Raw genomic sequence first — 13,105 nt, 5'->3', positions numbered from 1 at the left:
TATCAGATAAAATGGAGGAGATTCTATTATGTAATCAGATGTGTTTTATAAATGATAAAGACAACTCATATCTGGAAGAATTAGTAGTAGAGGAAATAAATTTTTATTTTGATTTTCTATTGTTTTCTCTTCTCTATGATTAATGAAAGGCAGCCAGGTATCTATTGCATTGAGACTCCAGTGCCGGATGTGACTGCTGATTCACTAATCGTATCAAAATGGAGAGGGAAAAGAAGGTTTAGGTAGAATTAGAGTTTATAGCCAACCAAAACCATTGCACCAAATGTTTCCATCAATGTAACCAATCTGCAGAGACAGAAAGTAGGTTGCCTGATCAACCCTTTGCCTGCCCAGCTGATGACTATCGGAGAGAAGAGGAGAATCGAGTTCTCTTAAGAGTGAAAATGAAAGCACATAGAATAAGGAAAAAAGAACTAGAAGACTGTCTATAGACAGTCAAAGAAGAAAAGAAGAGAAAAAGAAAAGGCAAGGAAGAAAAGTCAACTGAAAGGATCCTAGAGGTTCTTCTCTGAGTCACTGAATCGTTAAGGAGACCAAAGACTCTACAAAGGACCAAAGGAAATATCTTTCGGAGAAGAAAATACCTTTTTACAATGGGAAGGAAGGAAAGACTTGAAGCTAAATGTGGAAGCCAGATACAAAGTTAAATCAGTGAGAGGAGAGAGAAGCTGCAGTATGCACAGTATTTTGTCCATTTTATTTCCATGTTCTCAAAAGCAATGTAAAAAGCCATGGAGTTTTAAAAAAAGTAAAGATCTAGTCCAGGCTCACAGCCGTTGCACGTCGCACATGGTGCTAACTTCCCTTTTGCCCTGGGCCTCCAACACTTAGCCCTGGTATTCAAACTTGAGGGTAGAAGCAGACCTCTGAAGAAGACCACTCCTCTCCTAGTCCTTTAAAGACTTCTTGACTAGAGAACATATTTTCTGCACTCTTCAAATCTTACAAGGATTCATATTTGAGCTTTTAGCTTATGGCTCCCAGATGAGGCTCAATAAACTCAACTGATGGGCTTGCAAATTTGTCATATGCTTCTTGATACATTCAGTACTTATAAATATGGTGAATATCCACATTCTCCCATGGATGATAATCCCTTGCTCCTTTGGCCTAACATGACAAAGTTCTGCACACCTGACCAGGCAAATCCTGGCACAATCCCAAACCAGCCTGTAAAGAGGCCGGAACAGTGCCATAAAGAAGCCTTCACCAAAGATCAATCTAGGAATGACGTGTATTTAGATATCAATGGATGAATCTATAGCTAGGTCATACCCACACCAGGAGCAAGAATTTCTCAACAGTTTTTTCCCTTTCAGATTTTCGAAAGGACAATGTGAACATTCAAGTCTACTGAACTGGAGGCAAGGTGAAATGCAAGAAAGACGATAATGTGGCACAATGAGGTGACAAGACAACAAAAAGTCTGCAGTGTAAGAAAGTTATATAACCATTTTCTGAGTTGTCTGGACTTTCTGTACAACTCAGAAAAATACCCATACTCTACCAAGAGAGCATACTGCAGCAAGTCCCCACGTTGATTTAAGATGGTTGCATTTACCTTTCTGTACAAGTCATCAGAGAGACAACTGTACATTGTGTAAATACAGATGGGACATGAATTAATTTCAAACCTATCACATAATCTGATGAGATTTCCCTGGAGATCTCATAGCACTTTGCAGCACTGTGAGCCATTATTTCCATACTTATTGGAAATAACGTCTGAGCCCAGCCAAGGCACAATATTCCCACTGAGAGTTGTCATGACGGGAATGAATTAAATTCATATTGTCACTGGTTGTATCCAGGGTCTTTTTGGCATTACTACCATGTACCCCGAAATATATTTTAATCCATGACAATGCAGTACACCATATAACATATAATTTGGGGTGTCCTAAATTTGGGCGTAGATTCCCTTTTACATATAGAGACCACAAGTCACCTTTCCCTGTATTTACAGAAGCCTGATGCAGCTCCACCATTTTCAGTGGTCGAGCTCCTGGCTTACACCCCAGTGGAATCAGAACTGTATCTGTGACATAACAGAAGCATTCAAGATCCTTTTAAGATGCAATTTATTAGAGAGATAGACCTTAATCACAATGAGCTGTGATGCTGGCTGTCATACTTTAGAGGATGAGCAAGAAGCTATATATTTTTTTATTGCAGTTGAATTAATTCACACTTCTTATGAAGTTACTTACCTACTTTAGCATTCTCCATGTGGCTCCTGTCACCAGATGTGGACAGATCCTTTTGTGCTTCACTATAAAACCAGCCATGCTGGAATTTTCAGATGAACTGAAGACTCACCTATGTTAAAATCATTTTTAGATTTCCAAACCATTCTCCAGAAAACTTTGACCAAATTTTTCTGGTTTGTTTTTGCAAGTAAATTTTCTCCATTTATAGTTGATCTGTTTTTCTTACCTGATTCATAGAAGCATGCTTGTAACACTGCAATTTATCACCACGGAAACAACTGTTTTGTCACCATAGCTGATGTCACAGAATGAATCAAGTATGAAAATCATGGAAAATATTTAAGAAAAAAACCCAAAAACATCAAGCAAACAGCTTTTTAAACAAAATCATTAACAATTTGGAACTACCCAGAAAGAAATTCAATTAAATATGATGCTTTAGTTTCAGTTTTCGGAAATTTTTAGGGTTTTTTTAACTTTTTATGTTTCTCTGTGGTAGGCAGCCACTGAGCATAATCCTGTAAAACGGGTTCTAGCTGCCCCACCTCACAGCCAGGACCACAACTCACCATGAGATTGCTGCAGCGTCAAACCCATGTCTCCCAAAACTTTCACAGGAGGCTGAGACACAGCAGTCCTCTCCCCGAGGGTATGCTGAGACCTGACTTGTCCACTTAATTAGCCACTTAACCATTCTAGCAAAAGAGGCTGAACGTGCAGCTGTCTGCAAATAGCCTACCATTGCCCAGCAGCTTTAAATACTATACATCTATATCTTCATCTATCTCCATTTTCCTGGCAGAAATAACCTCAGGCCAGAAATCTTTTCGCTGCTGTGCCCTACCCATGTGGATGCTACAGTGATGTCTATTTTATGGATCAATGTTGATTTTCATCCAGGATTCTGTAAAGCTTTGAGGCAAAAACCTTGGAAAGGGAAAGAGAGATACCATTTCATAATCCAGGGCAGCCTTTTGGAGATTTACCCATAACTCAAGTACAAATCCAGAATAGCTACATTTTTATTTAAATTGTATATTTCTGTATTTAGTAGGAAAGTAGATAAACTCATGTATTATTTTGGTTAACTTACAAATTTCTTATAGCTACTGGTAACAAAGCTAAAAATGGCATTCCAAGGTGATTCTAATTTTAGCAATAATAATAAATCTTATTTACCATATTAGTCTTAAAGTTCTATAATTTTGTCACATTTTGCATTCAAAGATAAGCTCAACTTTATTTCTCAAATTGTATCATTGATGCTGCCTTAGAAGCAGCCACTTTCATCACTATCACATGTAAAATCTCTGCGGGATTAAACTTTAGGAAACCCTTCCACAAAAAAAAAAAAAAAAAGTGCCTCTAATTAAATGTAATTAATTTACTAGTGCCCTGGAATTGCAAGTATTAAAAAAGTAATATAATCCTCAAGCATTTTTTTGCTTTGCTTGTGATAAATGCTGCAATCACTCTTTTCAGTGAAAATACAGAGGAAACAATATTAGGTGACAGCAAAGTTCATCACAGCAGGTCAATTGAGATTGTCAGGATTCATTAGCATGTGTGTGACTGGTAAATAATTGAGTTAATTTTAGGCTGAATGACATATTTAGAAAACTATGAATCACCTTATTTTGTGAATTTAATCAACCTTTGCTCTTCCCTGGATAATTCAGTGTACATCTGCAATATTAAGTTGGAACTGACTCTTCACTCTGTTGCCCTCACAAATGCTAGTAGTCTGCAAAATTTCAAAACCATCAACTGCATTAAATGCTGGCCTCCAACAAGGATTTCAACACAAATAAAGCACCGTAACTACAAAGAAAACAAAAGTTTTAAAAAAATCAAACAAGCAAACAAATAAAATAACTCAAAAAAATCTCCCTAGAAGCTGAAGAAATTGCTTTCTTCAACTGAAGTTTTAGCAAGATGTAGCTGAAATCTTTATTTGCTCTGTCTCTAAGAATAAAAATGCTCAAGTCCACAAGATAGCAAAACGGAACAATTATTTCTCTGGAAACTTTCCCAAAAAATAGCTTCTGTTTGAAAAATTTAGTCAATCCTCAAATGCTTCTTTGTGACACTCTGTTAGCCCAATTATCTCACGTTACAAAACAAAAACATTGCACTGCATATGGATGTTCCAGCCTTGGCTCTGAAAAACGCTACTTTCAACAGCAGGAAACAACTTTTTTCAAAATTTAGCTTCATTTGGAAGTAAGTCACAATTCCTAGCTAAAGTTAACTATTCTTTCACTTTTCACTGGATGTCTTCTGATCTGTTAGAGGGTTTCTCTTCATTTCTGGAAGACATTCTATTAGCACTAGATTTAATATTGAACATGACAATATTTAGGTAACAGTGGGCTTTTCTGTGTAAAATTTGAGCAAAAAGGCCAATTACTTATCGGTTTTGTAGTTTGAATATGCAAACAAGTTGCTTGTGGATTACTGGCAGCTACAGCTTGGCTCTGACACCTAGCTGTTATCAATGCACAAAGCAATTAACGTAATTATAAATATGGGGAAAATATCAACATTATTTACCCTAGTTAGTTATTAGGAGGTAAAATACTTTGTCAGCTGTAATACAATACAAATTGCTGCACAGCGTTCAATGCGATTATAACACACATATATTCAAAGTACTACAGTTTATATTCTAGGTCTGTCCTCCAGGGATCAATTTATGATACTCTATGCTGGGTATTTTATCTTGACAAAATAAGGATATTTTGTTCATGTGTAGCTACATTTAGCTACCACACACTTTCTGTGCGGGTAGGATTCCAGATCCACCCCTTGTGCAGTGAATAGGGATACACATTGGGATGCATGGGAGGCATCATTAGTATCTGCACAAAAAGCACCACACGAGTGTGCACCTGCCTCTCCAATTTGGAAACATTTTCCTCAAGCAAAAACAAAACAGAATCAACAGCAGCTTGTACCCATTTTCTTCATTGTTGGCATTGGCTTCTTGAGTGTTCAAGCTAAAAATCCCACTTGGACATTTACCATCTATGCCCCATCCATGCAGAGGATGCAGTGACAGGCAGTGACTCTGCAGGGGAGGTTTGGGAGGTCTGTGGAAATGATCCATGCAGGTGACAAACAGCTAGGTGAGCAATGTAACATGGACAAAACACACTCACATAGGGGACTGCTCCTTTCTTCCATGCTCAGACCCATTAATCCATTTAAGGAGAAGTGCCTTCATTTCCCATCATTTTCTTGCACTTGGAATTAAACTCCTGTTCAGAATTCATGGTGTTACAAACAGCAGCCAATCTTAAACAAGACTATTTCAAGCTCCTTATTAGTACTTTATTCTTTTTAAGTCTGACAATTGTGTCACCCATTACTGACATCCTCAATTATTAACACCATGTGGTACTGGGTAGCATATGGCATGTTTAGCAGTGGGACTCGGCCACCACTGCTCCAGTGAATTAGGAGAAGTTGCTCCCAGGTACCAAAGTGGTGTCCTTGTAATCACCTATCGTGAACACACATTTTCCTAGCTCTGCCAAAGGAGACAAAGAGATGAAACACCATGCCAAGTCAGAAAAGCAAAATAGCTTTGATTGATAAAAGGGACAATACAGCAGAGGTGCATATTACTAAAAACACAGAGTACCTAGATAAGAAAGCAAGTTAAAAATTAACAGGGAACTGCTAAAAGCTGACACTTTCTCTAACCAAAGCAAATTGCTACTGCCCGGTTCATAATGGCTGATGCACAGTCCTGCTTTATTTCCCAGCTGCTCCATGAGACTGATTCAAGCTCACTGAAAACAGTCCTTTTTGGATGCAGTCACAAGTAAGAACTAGAACAGACCAAATATCTCAGTCTAATTGATTAAACAGTTCTGCTTAATGTCATTATCAATGGTCTGGATAAGGGGATCAAGTGCACCCTCAGTCTCCTTGTAGAGGACACTAAGTTGGGTGGGAATGGTGATCTGTTGGAGGGCAGGAAGGCTCTGCAGTGTGATCTGGACAGCCTGGATTGATGGGCCAAAAACAATTGTATGAGGTTCAACAAGGCCAAGTCCTGGGTCCTGCTCTTGTGTCACAACAGCCTCATGCTACAGGCTTTGGGAAAAATGGTTTGGAAAGCTGCCTGGTGTAAAAGGACCAGGGGGTGCTGGTTGACAGCCAGCTGAACATAAGCCAGCAATGCATCCAGAGAAACTTTTCTATCAAATCATGGTGGATAAGGCAGAAGTGCTACTTCCCTACTGGTTACAGAATAGAAGATCCATGCATTACTTTTTCCTGGTAACACTTCTAAGCAAAAAGTCCGTTTGAAAGTGTTTCCAAAGAGGTAAAATATTTATGTTTTTAAGAAAGCTCAGTGCAGAATTCAGACTATTTTCTGACAGTTGGTATCTGAAAGTTCTTTGTTTGATCAGAATGCCTTCTTCTTCTTTAAAGAAAACTAATTTTCTTAGTTGGTATAGAGTATGTATTCTGTGTCCCCCTTCCAGGTGTCACACCTCAACATGGAGTAAGTCACTCTGCATCTCTGGAGGAGTCTTGTGAGCCATACAGGCCTTGAAGACTCCCAGCCACCTCCCTGGCCCCTAGAGCAGGGGACAGCCAAAGGACAGCCTCCACAACGGGTGACCGCTGCCTGCTGTCACTCGACAGCAACGCCCATGCAGCAGTGCTGAGGGGCTCCATGCCCTGTGCCAGGGCTTTGTTCCATGCACAGCCCTTCCAGCTGAACTTCCCACTTTCTGCCCGCTTGTCACATTTAACATTACTTTCTGTGTTTAATGTTTCAGATTTGTGTGAAGTTTTAAAAAATTTTAAAAAAATATTAAAAAAAAAAAGTTGGAGCGTGCCAGTTATTCCTTTGAGGTTTCAGAACACAAACTCTGCAGTTCTTCTGCTGTTTGGCACAGGCTGCCACAGATGGAAGACAGACATCTGTCTGCCAATGTTAAAGAGGACCAGATTTTTTTGTTTAAAATTTTTTGCTGTTCAGCACTTATAGCCATACAATCAGCCAGACCAGCCCTTCCCTCCATAACAAATGCATTCACAAAATTAACAGGGGAGACCATTGCCTGCACAGGATTCACACACCCAGGGATGTCTGGCGCACATTGGGACTGCCTTGATGGATAGTTTTGGAAAGAAAGGGGCCAACTTTTTCTAACCTGGCTTGAAAAGCTCTGAAACTCACATACCCTTATACCACAAGGGAGCTCATTTAATGACAAGGAAAACAAAGTTGTCCAGTAGCCTTTTCAGCAATGCCAGCCAGGAATTTGCTAATTTTGAGTTGCTCCAACTCAAATATCTGAGGGAAGCTGTTGAAATGGTGCATGTTCTTGCTAAATCAGCTGTGTTCCCTTGCCTGCTGATGGCTGCTGACTTAGCCTGACCTCAAATACTCCAGCTTCCTCCCCCAAGTGTTACAGTCACTCTCTGCTATCACACCTGATCTTTCACAAAAGTTCCTGCACCTTCCAGGCTTGTCACAACAGCCCTTCGAGCATAAGCTGAAGCCAACTTGACACAACAGATTTCCTTTTTCTCTTGGAGACATGCATATGCCACAGAGACTGCAGTTCACCACCTATATGCTTCAAGCACTCCTGAGCACACCCAAGTGGGATAGCACTTTTGCAAACTGGGCAGCACTCCTTCTTCCTTTTCTTCACCCTTTTTTTTTTTCCCCTTTTAAAGTAAAAAGTTGGCTAAAGCAAGTCTGTTTGAAGTTAAGTTCCTAATTTATGCTCAGTCTTGTGCTGTGTCCAAAACTGGCACAGAAATATTGTCGATTTTTTTTTCCTGGAACCCCCATGCACAGACTAGCAAATGAAGCTTTCTCTTCTGCTCCAGCATTCCTGGAGCCTGAATACTTCAAGGATTAAGGATTTCTTGCTGATGCAGAAGGGTGGTGCCTGTATGACTGTGTGCAGGCAAGGAGAAGTTTCCAGGAGCAGCGGAAAGTAAGCTATGTCACAAAGTCCTGCAGTGCTCACTCCTTCCTTCATTCCTTCCTGCATGACACCTTGGGGAAAATTCAGGGAGAGAATGAATGCTGCAAAACGACAGGCACTGGACAGTGTCTGGAGGAAAGCAGGTAAACTTGCTACCCCAGGGACAAGGGCATGGCTGGCAGGAGGGGAGAATCCAGACGGCTGGTTCTCTCCCAGCTGGGGATTAAGAAGTCACAGGCGAAGCAGGGCCACGTGCCTTACTAATGGCAGCAGCTTCCTGCTCAAAATAAGAAGCAGGTTCACACATTTGTTCTCCAGTTGGGTTCAGACGTAAGCTGCAACACAGATGTTCACAGGGCACAAAGGGGACACCCAGCAGAGCTGGCTGCAAAAGGAAATTTACAGGAATGACAGCAAGTTGCCTTTTACAGCAGGCTCTCTAGAGAGGCAGTAAAAGGGAAGATCATTCCGCTGTGATTTTTTTTTTTTCCTGAAACTCCTCCTTGTGTAAGGTCTCACTACAGCTAATCTCCAGAGACTGCAAATGAATTAAGAAGAGGAGAAAACATAGGAAAGCAAAATAAGAAAGCAAAGTAGAAAACAAAGCAGAAGAAATGAGGGTGAAGAAATGTATCACAAAAGGGAGCAATAACGGCATGGCAATAGATATGAGAAATATTATGAAAAGATAAACATTGGAAACACTGATCTTTTGCACACACTCTGAAAATATGATTAGACATCCCATGGGATCCTGTGACAGCCCCGGACACAGGTCTGTTCTTTCAGGAGCTCCAGCAGTAGGACATTAGGTGATCCAGGCAGGTACCTGACCCCATGCATAAATTGGAGACAATGGTTCTTCTCTGTTTTAGCTTTTGCTAAAATTTAGCTATTTAGCTTTTGCTAAATATCTTGGGACCTACAGGTGAAGCATGCTATGAAGATATGTTGCATCCAAATTCTTACAGAATAAGCAACTTCGTGCAAAAATCCATTTTTGTGAATTTCAAGCATAAGCATTTAACCTCTCCTCATTTTTAAATCTCTTCAAAGTTTCTCACACAGGTCAAGGTAACTCCAGCTGTTATATCCAGTATTCAAGAAACCTTTCACTCCCTCAAACTGAACCGAATCTCAAAAAAATTGCCTAGGTCTATGAACTCTTTCGAAAGAATAAGAACTTCTAAATCTTCTTTCATTTGACTTTCTCCATTGCCAGGAGTTTAACAGAGCTTCAAGAACCATAAAGTGTGATCTGACTTTTAAAAAAGAAATCACCTGGAAATTGCTTTGTTATATGCAAGAATGTATTTCTGAAATTGCCTGAATATTTTCTGTAAATGATTGAAGTTAAGATGTGAGCATCACTGAAACACCTATGAAGAAAATTTCCAGGAACTTCAATGTACCAGGAACTTCAAGTTTTCAACCTTTATGGTCATTTCCTTCCCATATTTAGTTATATTCATACCTTTACTACCTTCAACAGTTGCAAAAAAGCCCCAAAGAAAACACAGATGTAAAGCCAGATGAAGCACAGCCTCAAGTAGGGAGGGATCAAGAGAAGAGCCACTTCCCCTCACTGATTTTTACCTTCAAAATTTCTTACTTGCTTGTTGAGACTCACCTTTTTGTTCACTCTCAAGTTTGTGGGTTTGGCTAAACATTAATCTCTGAGCAACTGTGAACGTTGTATCCTTCCAAATTTCTGTCCTACAATAACCATGTGTTATTGAAAATTCAGCTTGCAAAGATCCATCACACTGTCCCCTTCGCAGCAACTGAGATTTATCAAGAGCTGTAAGAAGCTCAGCATTAAACTGTCAACAAAACTCACACAGTCCAAACCATCCAACACAAGGCATGAATGTATCCATTACACATACCTATTTATTGCAGATACTTTCCCAGTTTCAAGAAGCATATAATCTTGAAGAACTGCTCCAAGTTCAGAATCCAAGATCTGATAAAAAAGATTATATATTTTTAAAGTCATTAAAAGTATACGGCTTAAGCATACAAAACGAAAAAAAATATTGTGCAAAATTACTACTTAAAAATGAGCCCATGAGCCAGTCCTTCTGAAGCTGTGCATCATCTGAGACATGTTGTGGGTGATAACAATGATGGTATGGTAATTTATAGCACATTACATTTAAGGTATATAATATTGTATAGATTCTTAAGCAACTTCTACACATGAGTTCAAAATTAGTAGAAAACTCAAAAAAAATCCCAAAATTTTCAAATAGTAATTTTGCTACACCCATTTGCAATGAAAAAACAAACACAATGTATTGAGTATGAAAAACTGCCAGTGGCATTTCAGAAAATATCAATGATTTAGGAAACCACAAGCATCCTTATGTGCATTGAAGGAGTATTCTGCCTTTAGCTTGCAGCAGAACAGTGACATGAATAGGGAAACCACATGAAAAATCAAGGGTATCCTTAAGTGCATTATTTCTTTAATGTCCAAAAATGCTGCACATGGCAGTTCTGTTACAGGTGTGAAATTCTGGATGTACATCCTTGTAAGGATACATATAACACCTAATCACAATTAGTCCCAGAGTCTCTGTAAATTTTCCTGGTGATTCTCACACAGTGACCCTGAGCATAATGCATTTATTAAACCTGATGTGCTTAACAAAGCAAAAAGGAAGAAGATGCAGCAGTAGAAAGAAACAGGCTCAGAAGACTACAGAAAGACACAAAGGAGAAAAAAAAAAAGAAAAGGAAAAATGGGAAGAAAGTTCATGTGTCCAAATGCACTTGGTCTGATCTCTGTTCTGCATAATCACCATCATTAATACATGCTCTATTGAGCATTTTGGTGGCACTACTGGCAACTTGGCATTCTGCAACACGAAACACCATTTCACAAAGGACTGCCAAACAGGCACAGCCCTTTAAGATAATAAACAGCCTATATTAAAAAAAGTCTCGTCTCTTTTCTTTCCACAGAGTTTTTCCTGAGCTTTCCACAGCAGCTGTGCTACTGGGACCTACCACATGATTCCCAGTGAAGGCTAAGAGAATCAGCTATAGAATTGTCTACACCCACCATGCATCAATGGTCACCTGGCTGGGAACTCCCATGTGTCCCAGCTGAAGAGCAGACATTTGCTTCTCCAAAGGATCAGCCCACCCAAGGAGTCCTGGACTCCCTCTGTTCCCTTTTGTGAGCTGGTAATTTTCAAGCAGAGAGATGAAATGTAAATATCAGCATGGATAATTATTTCACTGCTCATTTTTTTGCAAGATAATCAGACAGAAAGATAAGATTCACTCTGAGGAGCAGAAGCAGTAGAAATTTTTATCCAGCAACAGCATGAAAGATTCTGACAATTCTTCTTACAAAAGAAACAGTTCATTGATTTGTAGCTGCTGCCTACTTTCATGTGCAAGAACAACAGAAATCCCTCACTGGTCTTTTCTACATATTTTCAGGCAATCACTACAACCATGGCAACTTCTAGGATTATTTATTCTATGCACTGTGTAGCCATTCCTGCTGTTTATGTCAGCTGCAGACAAGCCAGGCTCAGAAGCTCAGATTCAATCACACAGGCACGAGTAACACCACTACATCTCCACCCTTTGCACCTCCTACTCAATTCCCCAAAAGAGATTTCCACAACAATGCATAATCACAAAGAGAAGGTCATTAAAGTGAATCTCAGCAAAGTCCCACCTCTAAAATGAGTGGGAGTTACTTATTAGATTATACCAATAAAAATCTGCAAGATCAGAAGGTGGTCAAAGTTTACCCTTTATTTTCTACAGTAATGTCCTCCTTTTTTCTACTTCTCCATCAGTTAGCCTTGTAACAACTTTTTCCACATAGAATCACAGAAAATCTCCAGTGGGAAGACACTCATAGAAGGCACCCAAGAATCACTGAGTCCAGCTCTCTGTTCCTTGCAGGACTACCTAAAACTAGGCCAAATGACTGTGAGCATTGTCTGGACACTCTTTGGATTCTGACAAGCTTGGTGCCGTGACTATTTCCTTGTGAAATAGGAGCCTGCTCCAGTGACTGACCACCCACTCAGAGAAGCACCTTTCATAATGTTTAACCTGAACTTCCCTGCAACTTCATTCCATGTCCTTGAGTCCTGTCACTGATCCCTGGGGAAAGGAGATCAGCATCTCCACCTCTGCTGGCCTCTCCTGAGCTATGTTTTGCCTCTTATTTATCCCCTTCATTTCTTACCCAATTTATGACTGCCCATTTTACCTCCACTTGCAAGGCCTCTGCAATTGACAAGAAGCACTCATCCTACCACACCTTGACAGGAATTACCACCCATCAGATGGCACTTTAACCACCTAAATATAGGCTGTTCCCTGACTGAAACATCTTCAGCCAAGTGACCTTGACAATAAGTAGAGATTCCAGGGACTGAACTGTCAGGTCCTGCAAAACTTGTGTCATAAAGGCAACCTTCAAACTGACCAGGTATAAAACCCTAGTAATTCGATAATGCATGAAATTTTATTTCTCACAGACACATTTCAGGGGATTGTTGACCTGAGAATTTCTTACGACATATTTACAGAGAAATGTTATGAGTTATTGCATGGCTGAGATAGCTCTGTGACAGAATGTTTGCAACCAAAGATAAGAACAATTGTGTGTTAAGTGCAAGCACACAATTTGCTGTGCATAATATTAGCAGGCTTTATTTTAGAATTGACCACCCACCTGACTGTTCCAAAAACCTCCTGGAGTTGCTACAAGATGCCAGAGAAAGTTTTCACTTTTAGCAGACTTTCTGTCTTTAATAACACCAGCTGTCGCTTTCACAAACACATTATGCCCTTCACATATTATCCCATATTCTGCAAACACCAAAAAACCCCAAACTCTCCCACAGTTATTAACATCTGCTTCACTTA

The 13,105-nt window shown here is 39.8% G+C and overlaps 1 protein-coding gene across 2 annotated transcripts in view; it reads right to left on the bottom strand.

Moving 5' to 3' along the window:
• The window catches only part of ENOX1 (ecto-NOX disulfide-thiol exchanger 1), a 355,324-nt gene that overhangs the window by 273,060 nt on the left and 69,159 nt on the right, over positions 1 to 13,105 (bottom strand). For both annotated transcript variants that reach the window (XM_059839068.1, XM_059839069.1), the window contains exon 2: positions 10,087 to 10,163. The gene's annotated coding sequence lies outside the window, so the exon portion shown is untranslated. The remainder of the gene's footprint in view (positions 1 to 10,086; positions 10,164 to 13,105) is intronic.

Source organism: Haemorhous mexicanus, chromosome 2 (genome assembly GCF_027477595.1).
Source record: "Haemorhous mexicanus isolate bHaeMex1 chromosome 2, bHaeMex1.pri, whole genome shotgun sequence".
Lineage (NCBI taxonomy): Eukaryota > Metazoa > Chordata > Aves > Passeriformes > Fringillidae > Haemorhous > Haemorhous mexicanus.
Note: the sequence above shows the minus strand (reverse complement) of the source record. Positions and strands in the feature narration are given on the sequence as shown.